General features: G+C 34.9%; 1 long non-coding RNA gene across 1 annotated transcript in view; it reads left to right on the plus strand.

Moving 5' to 3' along the window:
- The first annotated feature begins 744 nt into the window (after positions 1–744).
- LOC138923965 (uncharacterized) overlaps positions 745–13,978 on the plus strand; it is a 93,386-nt gene continuing 80,152 nt past the window's right edge. Inside the window, exon 1 of the long non-coding RNA XR_011438345.1 lies at positions 745–921. This is a non-coding gene — a long non-coding RNA (uncharacterized lncRNA). The remainder of the gene's footprint in view (positions 922–13,978) is intronic.

Consider the following 13,978-nt stretch of genomic DNA (forward strand, 5'->3'; position numbering starts at 1 on the left):
TGAGTAAATCATGTAACAATGGACTCTTTATTTCTTTGTAAAATTAGGTAGTGATATGTCACTGCTTAACCGTAGGGAAAAGGAAACTCCCAGAGAGACTCTATGAGGGGAAGTTGGGCAAGAAAACTGAGGTTGCTGGAGAAGTGGTCAAGTTTATATCATGTACCTAACAAACAACTCAGTGACCTCCATTCATGTAAGCTATCGGTTACTTCTACGTTTATTCTTATTTTTGTTGGGGTTATAACTTCAGAAACTATAGGGGGAGATTGGATAAGGTTGATGTGTAGTAGGGACCGAGAGCATTGCTGCACTAAAATCATTTCTTGTTTGTTTTATAACTATATCACAAAAACCAGATGGAGTCATGTTGCTGCCAGAAGGGCAAGAGAGGTGGAAGAGAAGCGTGAGCTCTCCTGGCATCCAAGGCTGTTGAGAGCAGCTGCAGAGTAGGCGAAACAAAGCCACATTCTACGGCCTTGAGCCCCACAAAAAGCAAACCATCCCCTAAAACTCTAACACTGTTGGGCGGAGAAAAGTGCCAAAGTGCAAAGGATGTACCGAGGAGCAGCAGAAACCAAGCCAATAAAAGGCTACATCTAAACAAAGTTATGGTCTGGGGAAGGTAAAAGCCGCCACAACCAAAAACCACGCGCTTCTTTCTCAACAACTGGGAAGTCAAAACCACCTGCGTGGCCCCGCCCCGCATGCATCACGTGACTGCCACGTGAGCTACGCTCTCCTAAGAGCAGCGGCTGGGTCTCCCTGTGGTGAGGCTTCAGAGCCCGGGGTGGGCCCCCCACACCAATGCCACGCGTACTGCGCTCCGCTTCACTTTTGGCTTTGAGAGGAGAGATGGCGGCAGGCGTTGGAGGCAGACTGCTGACACGGCCGCTGCAGCTGGAGCTGGAGAGGAGCAAGGTGGGTGCCAGGCCTAGCGCAGGCCAAGTACAACCCTTACCAGCTGACTCTAGGTACCTCTCCTGTGGCCATTCGAGGTAGCCCATATCCCAAGTCTCTGTGGCCTTGCATTAAGCTCTGAGGAAACTTAATTGTTTTCTGGCAAGCGTGGCTTGTCTCAGATTTTGGCGTCCAAATCTTTGGTCATCGTACAGGCCCTGTGTCCCCGCATCCTACCAGTCCTGTTTCACGCATGAGGGTCTTTTGACTGTTACAGTGGATTAAAATTAAGTTTGTTTAATTGGAGCTTGAGGTGAATGGAGATACCTGGGACGTCTGTGAACAGGGATTATGAGCTTTTCGGTTTCAGTGGAATCCTGCTTTAGAGAGTGGTGAGGTTTGAAGGCTCATGAGTCTGGGATCTCTGTCAGCGTTTATTGAGTGGTTGCTCCGTGCCAGGCGCTGCCATGGGCTCCAGAGACTTTTGAACGTTTACAACAATGCCTTTTCCCAGTTGAGTAAAGGGGCCTAGGGAGAAAACAGAAAAGACCTAGGGGTCTTCTCTTTCCATGTAGAGAACATCCAAAATTATTTTAATTTGATAGCATCACGCAATGACTGACTAATGTATGCTCGTGGGAAAAAAGCGTGTTGTTTTGAATTTTAATACTAAGTCTGTTTGTGGAAAGCTTACAAGAAAGAGGATGGTTACATATTTTTAAATGAATTGTAGCTGTGGGGCAAACGGATGCTGTTATGTTTTTAGATGTTAAACTTTCTTTACCGTTGGACCTGTTTATGGCAGTAAAAGAAACCTGTTTTTGGTTTGGAATGTTGTTCTAGATCAAGTTAATACTAAGTGAAAAGGTTTTAGAAATATTACTAAGACATTCAGAGTCAGTTATCTAACATCTAATACTAAACAAGCTGCAACATACAGGACTGTAGCCAGATAAATAAATAAACATCAGTCATGTTAATTTAATCTATTTTTGTTTTTGGCTGTCATATTAGTTAGCAATAGCTATTTAAATATGACAAACCACATGAATCAGCCATGAGGCAGTCTGATCAATACCTTGGTTACTGGTCTCAATTATTATGAAAAGAAATATGTTTTATGTCACAAGGATGCCTTGAGTATGCCAATCAAGCTTTGAGTTAGTAGATAAATGTGTTTTCCAGCAGTGGTTGCTAGATGGATGCATTATCAATTCAAGGACCATTCTAGAATAGAAACTATGGAAAATATTACCATAAGCAATTAAATATTTTACTTCGCAATATATGGCCTGTTACTATGGAAACTGACAAGCAGGCCTGGAAGCAATTAATTTTTTAGAAACACATTCTCCAGTCTTGTGGTTCACTATATTCAACAATCATAGAACTGCCCTAATATTTAGTCACTCATTCAAATTGATTTTTTAAAAAATTGCTATTTCCTAATATACCTGTTTAACCTAGTGTTGATATGCTGAATATATAATGTAATGCAGAACCCAGATGAGCTAGACAGTGGTAAAACAAACTCTTCATTGTCATCATTATGAGTTAACAGAACTTAAGTAAGTTAAGGGAAAATTAAGCCTTATAGCCACAGAGAGATGCCCCTCAGTATTACAGATTACTTCAAGATTGAACTTGGAACAAGACACAGGAAAATTGACCTTTCCCTTCTAGTAAATTATTTGTTAATATTACTAATCAATAACAGCAATTTGAACAGTGGTACAATCATTCAAATAGTATGTCTGTGATTTCATATGAGCTTCCTAACAACCTTGTCAAATAGTTATGAGATATGATGATAAGCTTAATTTTATGAGTAATAAAATATATTAAAATAACTTAAGACATTTACCCCAAAGTGCAACAGTGTTCAACTACTGTAAGTAGTAAAGTCAATATATGTACCATTTCTAAGGCTTATGTTTTGTCTGCTATGAACCCAATGGTAAAAGTGCATATAAAGGGGGCTTGTCTCTTTGGGGAAAAGACATAGAAGCTATGTTGTGTGACACACAATTAAACCCAGAGGATTAGATGAAGCCTAATTAAAAAGTGTCACTGAGATAAATTAAATCTGCTTCCTCCTTCCCCACACCCAATTTAGGTGTATTTATACAAGAGTGAAGGAAACACATTTACTGAACACATTCTATGTATGTCTGGCGTGGTTCTTGATGTTTTTATCTATCTATTTTAATTTGGAAAAAAAGCCTTTAAGGTAGATTTAATTTTAAGTAAATGCAAAATATAAAATATGTACAAGTGGTTTTTACTATTTTCAGATAATTGGTACTAGAAAGGGGTAAACTAAAAACGGGAATGAAATGCCGTAGTAATTAGCAATATTAAGCTTGCATTGGGACTTTAGATTAAACACTGAACAATTTAAAATAGCACATACAATAAAGTGTAGATTATAACTGTAACTTTTATATTTATGAAAATTTATTTATGTATCATAAAATATATGGAATAAAATAGGTTTTATTTCTATATTTAATTTTGGAGATGATCGTTATGAAAAAATATTTCATACTAAGATAAGATGAATTTAATATCATACTTGACTTGCAGAATAAGACCATAAAGAGAACTTATTTGCAAACATATACTTGGGAAAATTTTCAGTTTTCTCAAAGTCTTTCCTTAATCCTATGATTTTTAAGTAATTCTCTTTTGAAGCAGATTATCATCATTTTTGAGATGTTTTCTTTTATAAACTTATCATATCTAATGCTGAAACATCCTTTGTTTAATGCCTTTGGATTTAATTTGAGTAGTTCTCAGCTTTATTTTAATCAAATTTGTGTCCTCTACTTTTGATTCATTAGAAAATTTTCTTTGCAAGTTATTTCAATGGATGTTTTTATTGCAAATCACTCAACAATTAACTGAGTTCTTACTACAAGCCATGTGTCTGGCACTGTTCTAGGTTTAAAGATGAAAAACACAGAGTCCTTTAATTATGTGGAACATATATTTTAGTTGGAGGAAACAAATAAGAATTACATGAGTTAATTAACTGATGTATAAGACAAACTCAAATAATGATAATTACTATGCAATAGTGTTATGGTAATATGACAGAAATTGATTAGGAGTTGATGAGGTTGCTGCTTTACTTGGAGGGTTCAGGAAAGATCTGTTGAGCTTAACACTAAAGTGATGCGAGGGAGTCATGAGGATATTGAGAAGAGCATTCTAAATAGAGAGACTAGCATGTATAAAAGCATTGGATGGGAACACAGGCACTGAGTTTGATGAGAAGGTTAAGGACAGTGTAGGTGTGTTTGATGAGCAGGTTAAGGACAGTGTAAGTACAGAAGGGGAGGATTGAGAGATTAGTGCCTGTTTAGGTAGATATGATTAGCCATACTAATGAGTTTGGGTTGTATGCTGATTGAAATAAAAAAAAGTTTTGGAGGGATTTTATAGGGAAAAGACGAGATCTATTTTTAAAAGGATCACTTTGGCTGATATGTAGGAGAAAAGAATGGTAGCGGGGAACGTAATTAGAAGATTGTATTCGGTGAGGAGTGAGATTATAGCAGAATGGTTAAGTGTTGTAGCAGGACATGCAACCTGATTTTGCTCTATTCAGGACATATTTGGAAAGTAGAGCCAATGAGATATAATAATAGATAGATTATACAGACTGAAAGAGAAGAGTCAGGGAATATTCCTAGGTTTCTGGGAAGAGAAACTCACCACCTGATACATCCATTTACTGAGGTAAGATGATTTGGTTTTGGATTAAGGGCAGGGACTAGTATTTCTTTTTGGCAAAGTTAACTTGGATGCATGTATTAGACCTCCAAGCAGAGAAGGTTTATAGATAGTTGGATATAAATGAAGGCTGGAAGTGTGAATATGAAATCAGTCACCAGCATATATGGCATTTAAAAACATGTAGACAAAGGGAATAAATGATAAGAAGTGATCTTCAGTGGCTCCTAAAATCATTGGGTGAAAGGTTGATAGAAAAGCGTTACAATGAATGGTTAAGATTGGAGCCTGCTGATCAATTTTAACTGCTTAAAGAGACAGACGTAATGTATCTCTTGATTGGAAATGCACAGCAACTGAAAGTAAATGGCACCACCTATGAAATATTCCTGTCTAAAAATTTACTATGAATTGCATCATATCTCTAGGTCTAATTAAGTTTACAGAAAGCATTGAGGTTGAGAACCTGCTGGCATCATGAAGATGCAATTAGCCAAAGAGAGGGTGTTGGAAATTCTGTAAGACTAAGGACTGATAGCCTCAAGAAGTGAACTGGGGTAAAAAGGGAGAGGGATCTGTTCTAGATTAAAAGAAATTTAAAAACCATGTAAAAAAGTTCAATCTCTGGAATTTATTAGGATGATGATTTAAACAAAGCAAATGTAAAAAGACAATTATTGAAATGGGGCAATCAAGGAGATTTTAACACTGATTCAATATAAGGAAAATAGATCATTGTTTTATGGCTATGTTTTTAAAGAAACCCTTTGGATTATGTAAGGGATAAATGATATATGCCTGGTTAAAAATGGTCCAACTTGAGGTGGGTGGCTAATAGGCGTTATAAATGAACCAAGATTCATCCTATATTGGTCACTACGCAGCTGGGTTATAAAAAAATGAGGTTGATGAATCTTTTATGTATGTTTGAAAATTTCCGTGGTAAACATTTTTATACATAAACAAACAAAACAGTAAATACATACAATGTTAAAAACACAAAGTCATGGAAAAAACTAAGGAAAGCACGTACATAGAAGAGAGGGTTGAGAAGAAAACCTTGGAGGAGCTCCAACATTTAAGAGCTGGATAGAAGAGGATGGCCGGCAAAGAAGACTGAGAAGGACTGTTTAGGATTTGGAGGAAAGCCAGATAAATGCCATGCCATGGTATCTGGAGGAATATATATATGTGTGTGTGTGTTTGTGTTTGTGTATATTTTTTGTAACGAGATGAAGGGAATGTGAAATACTGCTGAGAGTTGTGTTAAGATGAGAACTGAAAGCTCACCATTAGATCAAGCAAGATGTTGGTAACGTGTTATTTTTAAGACCAATTTCAGTGTGTTGTAGAAATAAGAACATGAATGTAGTGGTTTGGAAGAGAATGAGAGATGAGAAAGGGGAGGCAATAATATGGGCAACTTTTTAAGAGATTGAACTGAGAAATGGGGGCGTGACACGTGATCAAGAATTTTTGTTTTTTTAAATTTGGATAATATCAGAGCATGTTTGGATACCCACAAAATAATGCAATAGAATAGAAGGAGACTGCTGATACAGTAAAGATCGGGAGGATTACAGGAAAGATTTTCTTTAGGTGGAAAGGATGGGATTCTGCATATAGATAAAGCCATGATCCATAATAGGATAGAAATACTTCTATGTTCACACTGTCAAAAGGAAGACAGCACAGGTAGTTACAGCTTTGGTGATGGAAACAAGAAAATCACTTGCAATTTTTTGTCCATGAAGTATGACTGAGTCATAGACTACCTTTTCAGGAGAAAAGATGGGAAATTGCTATATCGGAAAATGGAAAATCAGTTTATGTGTAACACAGTGCGATTGCCTGTCAGTGTTTAGTGTCTATTTGAGATTGGTGGCTACATATTTGAAGCAAACCACTCAGTATGGTGGTTTGATTTTCTCCAGAAATGCTCAGTTGCTTGGTTATAAACATGGGGCAAGCCTGCAGTTTGGATCAAACAGGTTGCCAGCTAACCCAACAATAGAAGAGAGGCAAGGAAGTTAGGGATGTTTGTAAGGATGTGGTTACCATGTGGTGATGGATTGGCAGGCCGAGAGAGGTTAGACAGCTGTTGGCGTGGGTGTGCTGGAGTAAGTGAACTGGAAGGATAAGAGATGGTGGTCAGGAAACGGGATGTCAAAAAGTGCAGTTTGAGCAACAGTGCTGCTATTGATGAAGATAAACTCAACATCTTAAAGAGGTGAATGGGTGATTGAAATTAGATTGAGGAAAATTTGTTTGAGCTAAGGAAACCAAGAAACTAAAAGACTAGTGTTCTGAATTTATCATTTACATGACTATTAATGTAACCAAAAAGTGACAAAAGTGATGGTTAAAGAGAAGATATGTTGGTTGAAGACAGCAACATGTTTTCAGAGACCTGAGCTTTTTAAAGGAGGATGGAGGTAAAAAGAAAGAAGAAGTCTTAAAGTAGAAAAAATGAGGGAGGAAGAATGTCATATAACATAAAAAACTAGATCCTGGGGTAGTTGGAGAGGAAAAAAGCGCTTTCTCTCAGCCTGCATTTGAGTGGACTGCAGGGAAACATTGTGATGTGCTCAGTGTACAGCCGGTGCTTACTTGGAATAAGAAGATAAAGGGAAAACAAAGTGTAGAGATTTTTGAGGATATGGGGTGGGAGTTTGATGAGGACAGACTTTGAATTCCAGAGGGCTTGTTGAAAGAGATTAGTAAAGTGGGAAGGCTGGGGCCTGGGATCAGATGAAGAGATATATTGAACAATATGGGCATAACCATCCCTGGAAATTTGAGTCACCTGGGATGATTGCACTTCTGATGGCGAATGAACTGAGATCGAAAGAAAGGTATTATGGGATTGGGTCCAGAATTTTCTGAGAGAGAGAAATAGCTAAATATAGTTGACATAGCTTTTGATAAAATAATTTGAAAGAGGAAATGACAAAATAGAAGTTCTTGGGCAGCTGTTCAGTTTTGCAGTTGTTTCTTTTCAGATTGAAAAAGAGAATAAAATTTGATTTCTGTGTTCTTCATGGCGTTAACCTACTGGTCTCAGCAGAGCATTTTGTTTATCTGAAACATGTAATTCCTCATTGTCTATTTGTTGCTTTATTTCTTCCTTTTTTATTCACTTTTCTTTATTGTGTTTCACAACACTGAACCTTGCTTACCTACTGCTTTTCCTCATTCGCCCTATTGTCATTAAGGTTTTATCACAGCAGACACTGTGATAAACACTGATGTCTGTGTTGTTGAAAAAATAGGGTCAAGTAAAGCATCCCTCCAATGCTCACGGGAGCTGTGTGATATTCAGAGTACAGAAGGACAAAAGTGTCAAGATGGTGGACCAGTGTAGGTGGTAGGCGGATGTTTTCCAAGCTTTGATTTGGTACTAATTCCATATGAAGGGGTCCAGATAAATTTGTATTTTAGATATAAAAGATAATAGCTATATATATCTGCACGGTTTCTTATAGACCACACAATTCCAAAAAAAGTCTTTAGATCACTTACAATAGCATTTACTGTATAATAGGATAAAAATGAAATTTGGATCCAAAAGTACATAGTTATTAAATATGGCTAAATATTTAGCTCTAAAGTTTAAAACATACAAAATAACAAGTCAAATGCTTTTATTCATAATAGCGATGCAATAAGTGCTGTAATGAGTTTTTACCCCAATGGATATTTCTCATTCAGAGAGCATAAAATCAAAGCATAATTAAAAGAAAGTAAAAAAAATGAGGTTCAAGTATACACATTCTTGATGGCCTTATATAATTTGTCAGAAAAACCAAGACTATGCAAAGGAAAGATTACCTACATGAACACTGCAATGGAACTTGTTTATATATTACTTATATATGAAAAGTAGGTCTTATAAATCCATTTGTAATATATCTATTTTAACTTTGGATAAAAACTAAACTTGTAAAGATGATTTCAATGACTAAAAGAGACACAATACCAGAATTTTATGTAATTGCTTCCTTACTTTAGAATAAGCCTTTATAGTAAGTAAAACAATTAATTTACTACGTATGAGATCAAATTCATTAAGACGCGCCATTTGTCAAACATGGATTTTTGAGTTGTTTTTCTATCCATATGCTTGTATATGGGATAACTATTTGTGTTATAAAATGGATGGAGGTTAGAGGTTTATTTTACACTTATAAAAAGGATTATGTCTTCTATTCAAAGATAAACTGTTTATATTGGTCAAAACTATAATCCAGACTTCTTGCATCATTTTCCACACAGAGCAGCAGTCAAAATCAGCCAAGTTCAGTATCACATTGGTGAGGAAAAGTTGCCAATATATATTCTGGCTTTGGTAAATATAATATTCATACATCAATCTACCACGTTAAGAATTCAAATAAAATATATTATGGATAAAAACAATTACATCAATCTAAACTAAAAAGTTGATATGATTTTTAGTCTCTATAAAATTGAGAGAAATATGCTTTCTGTGAGCTATATATATCTTTGGTCGTAGAATAATAATAAAAATGATTTCTTCCATTTTTATTGTTTACAGAAGCAATGTAAAATACCAAAATTTATTTAAATATTATCACAATAATCCAATTTCTTTTTTAATAGTCCTTGTAAGATAGCTAATGCCTTTTCCATTTTACTTTAAGTTTACTTAGAAATACTTTAGTAAACCTAACTCAGTTTTAAATGTGGTGCTTCAGTAGATATCTTAAAATAATTCCCTGGTATCTTTTAAACCACACATTGAAATTCTATAGCAAATAATTTTAAATATTTAAAAATACAGTGTGGTATTTTAAAAGTTTAGATTTTCTTACATATTAATATGGCAATGCAGACGTATATCAATTTCAGAGTAAAATCAATCACGTTACGTTTTTGCTTTAAGATTGTAAGCGGCCTATAGAATCTAAGATGCCCTAAAATTTAATTTCCCCAAAATCTTATGAAAGTTATAAAGAATCAAATTATTTAAAGCTTATCTGCTTTTAGTATTTTTATATTTAATCTCTTTTTTGGGAATGTATATTTTTCCTCTATAGACCAAAAAGTGCTTATTTATTCATATTGCAGTTCAAATGCAAAAGCAAGTCACATATTTGACATATTTATTCATAAAACTTCAAATTCTTGACAGCAGAAAATATCAATGAATACATGAAGTCACAGACTGCCTCATTTTTCTACTATTTTATTTAAGTGAATTATTTGGGTCATTTCTTATTTCTTAACAGTTCCCATAGCAACTTATATTCAGAATGTTTGCACAAATACTTCCTGGATGAATTATTTAATTCAGTAAACCAGTTTTGCTGGATTACCTTAAGAAACCCATTTCCAGTTTGGGAGAAGTCATATATAGGTCAGATGGACTCTTAATACTCTAAGGGGAGCTACATACAAATAAAAAAAAATCAATTAAACTATCTAAACACTGCTTGCTCCACCCACTGAATTAAGTAGGAATTAGAAGCATTCTGCTTTTTGACCTAGGGTGTCTGGACAAGGTGTGACCTGTGTCCAACCCACGTGTCCTGGATAGCCTGAAATTTTGACCTTAGAGTGGAACTAAAATTAAAATATTCGAGTTCACAAACTAGCTGGATTTGCAACCATTCTTGTTAGATTATAGAATCTTGAAACCAGCAAAACTGTGGCTGATTTTATTGTCAACTGCCTTACATGAATTTGACCCTTAACATATATCAGTTCTGGGCTTATTCTATTGAAGCTCCATATGCATTTTTCTTAACTTGTCATTACAAAGGAGTTGCACATTAGTGATTGGCACCTTTGCAAAATCTTCTCAAGCAGAAGGGCACATCACTTCTTTCTAACAGTTTCTTTCTGAAATCAAGTCTCTCCCTCTCTCAGTTTTAATAGAAGCAATGGATCTCATTTATCCTGTAATAGAGCTCTTCTTCCCCCCCTTAAAGGCTGACTTTAAATGCATTTTTCTCCTTGAATCCTTCCCTAGTATCTTATTAACACTTTAACCAATTTGTGTTTATGCTTTTTAAATAGATTGATTATATCCTTCTATGTTTATTTCTACTCTGAAGCTAGTGTCCACGTCATAATCACATTTTATTGTGTGCATATTAGGAATTAAAATATTTTCATTAATCTTCTTACTCTCAATCACACTAAACCACATACTTTTAAACTCTTATGTTATTACCCTCCATTTAACCAATAATTCTGGAAAAAAAAATATTTGAGAGTCAGTGATATGGAATTTTAGAAACTTACACAAGTAGTGAGGGAGTTATTTTAGGGTGATGATTGGGGAGACATTTCCGTGCAATAAATTTACATAAGTGGCCTCCTGTGGTTACTCACTCATAAATACAGTGTAGGCACTATCAGCTTATGGCATTAGGCTCTGTCTCAGGGTGTCCTTTAACTTAGCTTTCTTATCAGCTTCCTTAGGGCTTTCTCACAATATTTATCCCCTTTTCACTATTGCCTTTTATTAATATTTTTATAGCATGACATTTAGGCATGAAAGTCATTCATACTTTCAGCACCTTGGTTGCAAAAAGAAATAAGGGGTATCAAAGCATTATTACAAATGAAAATGCATTCTTAGTGACGACTTATAATAAATGTGAAATCAGACTGCCCAACACATGACCATCTTGCTGAAGGCCGTCTTCTAAGCAGAGTGTAACTTAAATCATGTGGTGAGAGAGGCTGCGTGGTGAGCATGAGGCTATGTTAACTAAAACAGGACTCATGTTTCCAGAAATCTGAAGGGACCATCATTACAATTAAACTGAAGGGAGTCAAGGAATCAGTGATAAAAGAGGTAGCAAGAAAAGGGAAGTAAGCATGAGAGAATTAGTTAGCATGACTGTTACACACCTGCATTGTACTGTTCTGGAACCTTTCAGTTCTCTAAATTCTCTCTCCATAACTGTGTAAATCTTAGTGAAGTTGAAGCCCTTGGCTTTTCTAAGTACTAGTTAAATCAAAAGCAAAATCAGAATACACCTTTATGCTATCACGTTCCCCACTTCCTCGATAAGGCTTCTCTGATCACCTAACTCTGAACCATTGTATATATTTGATAAAAAAACATAACCATAAATTTGGAATACCTCAACAAATTCATTAATTTAAAGTCACGGTTTATATTCTACTATAAACTAATATTTAGTGAGAGATATAGGTGCTACTCTTTGGTAAAACCCACCATCTAATTAAAGAAATAATATATCAGAAGTAAACATTTCAAAATTTTACTCAGGCTTTTCAGAAACCCCCAAGAGAAGGTATGTGGGGGTTGTGTGCGGGGTAATGGTTAACAAAACACTTCTTAGAGTTTGCCTTTGACCTCTTTCATAATTCCTTACAGAAAAGGCTTCCTGAAACTACCCTCATCCCAACTCTAAATTTCCAATTGCAGTCTTCCTGAAATCCTGAGTCCTTGACTCACATGCCCTGCCCCCTCGCATTCTGTATTGTGTGTCATCTTCCTTTCCTATCTGAGCAATACCTTCTCCCACTCCAATCCAGTTATCATTGGTGTAGGAATTTGCATTTTTTCACACCATTAACTTGAGTTAAGTTAATAAAATCTCAGCCGTCAAAGGGGCTGATTTCTGTTTGAAAGAGGGCATAGAGAACAGGATATATGCCTGGAAATAATTATGCATTACTTTTTTCTTTTACACACATCAGTGTAGCAGTGTAAATTGCTATTTTGTGTTCAGAGGTCTAACTCACTTTAATTAATAAAAATTTTATACTAAGATCTCCTGAAGATATAAGCTAAATAAACTTTGGTTTAACAGCTGTAAGTGTGACTTAAAAGATAAAAATTACTACATTAAATGTCTAAATAATGTCAATAACTGTCAAAATAATCTGTAGATTATATTTTTCCTCTGTAGATGTTAACCAAATTTTGTCCTTTTTATAACTTTTATAAAATATCTCAAAGCTGTGGGTTTTATTATAAAATTAACTAGAATTTCTCTTTAATTTTTTATCATATTTGAAAACATAAACTTTGAGCTTCCTTCTGGCACCCCAACATACCCCAAGCTCATACTGTCTTTGTCCTGCCCAAGCTCTGGAATTAACCACTTCTCCAGTGAGCCCTGGCTCCATTTACTGGTAAATGGAATATAAAAAATGAATCTGGGTTCTAGATGTGCCATAGGAGTGACACTGTCTATAGGTCCTGTTAGTAGAGAGAACTAGGAAATGTATGTATACTAACCCGTGCATATACACACATTTATATTTATTTCTGTATCTGTCTATCTGTGTATGCATTAACATTCCCCAATAACATACAATATGAATTCATGTTGATGCCTCTGACTCAAGTCTAGAACCAGAAGTCACACTTTAATGTATAATATTTAATTATATATTATATAGATATATCTAGACATATACATGTTTAAGAGTAGTCCCTGAAAGAACATAAATAAAAGCTATAGTTTAAAATGTGAATATGGAAAAAAGTGTGGTGAGAGAGAGTAGGATGTGTAAAACTTTACCAGTTCCAGTGAAGGAGGGAACGAGGAAACTTGAGAAACAAATACATTTAAAAAAAATCCAATTTTACTTATTTTCCATTTTTAATGAAGATTAGATATAATACCTGAGTAAAACAATATCCACTAATGAAATTTAAAACTTTAAATATTTCACCAATTCTGCATTTCCTCACAAAAATGAATATATAAGAAGCTCAGACATCCACGAAAGTGATTTTATTAACAGTTCAAAGAGACGATGGAGCTGCAGAGCTTCAAAATGTACCTTTTGTAAGTGGGAAAAATTGCATATCATTTCATGAGAATATAATTTTGACAACTAAGAACAGAGAATGCAAATTAATTAAATAGATACATAAATTAATCTCACATGGGAAGATTTACCACATCAATCTATGAAAGAAAAAAAAATCATCTTACAAAAATGAATTCCTTACTTTGACTCAATACTCATTCCTTAAAACAAACAAAAGAAGCATTTAGTAAATAAGAAATTAGAACTTGTTCAACCTCATAAAAGGTATCTAAACTAAGTGTACAGATCTGAATGAGAGGACAAAGTCACGTGAGATGAGAGTGGGACAAAGAAAACTTGTTCAAATTAAATGATAGCAGAAAATATAAAACAAAATAAAAGACATTTTACAAATGGCAGATTTATTTCTTTGGAAAAAATATTTTGGAAAAAGAGATGAAATACCTAAATAGAGCTTAATGATAATACCGTTCTCTCAGACATGAGAAATTGATGAAAACCATAGTGATCCTATACATCAGCAATAACCAATCGGAAGATAGAGTCTGAA

This window comes from Equus caballus, chromosome 4 (assembly GCF_041296265.1).
Source record: "Equus caballus isolate H_3958 breed thoroughbred chromosome 4, TB-T2T, whole genome shotgun sequence".
In the NCBI taxonomy this organism is placed as follows: Eukaryota; Metazoa; Chordata; class Mammalia; order Perissodactyla; family Equidae; genus Equus; species Equus caballus.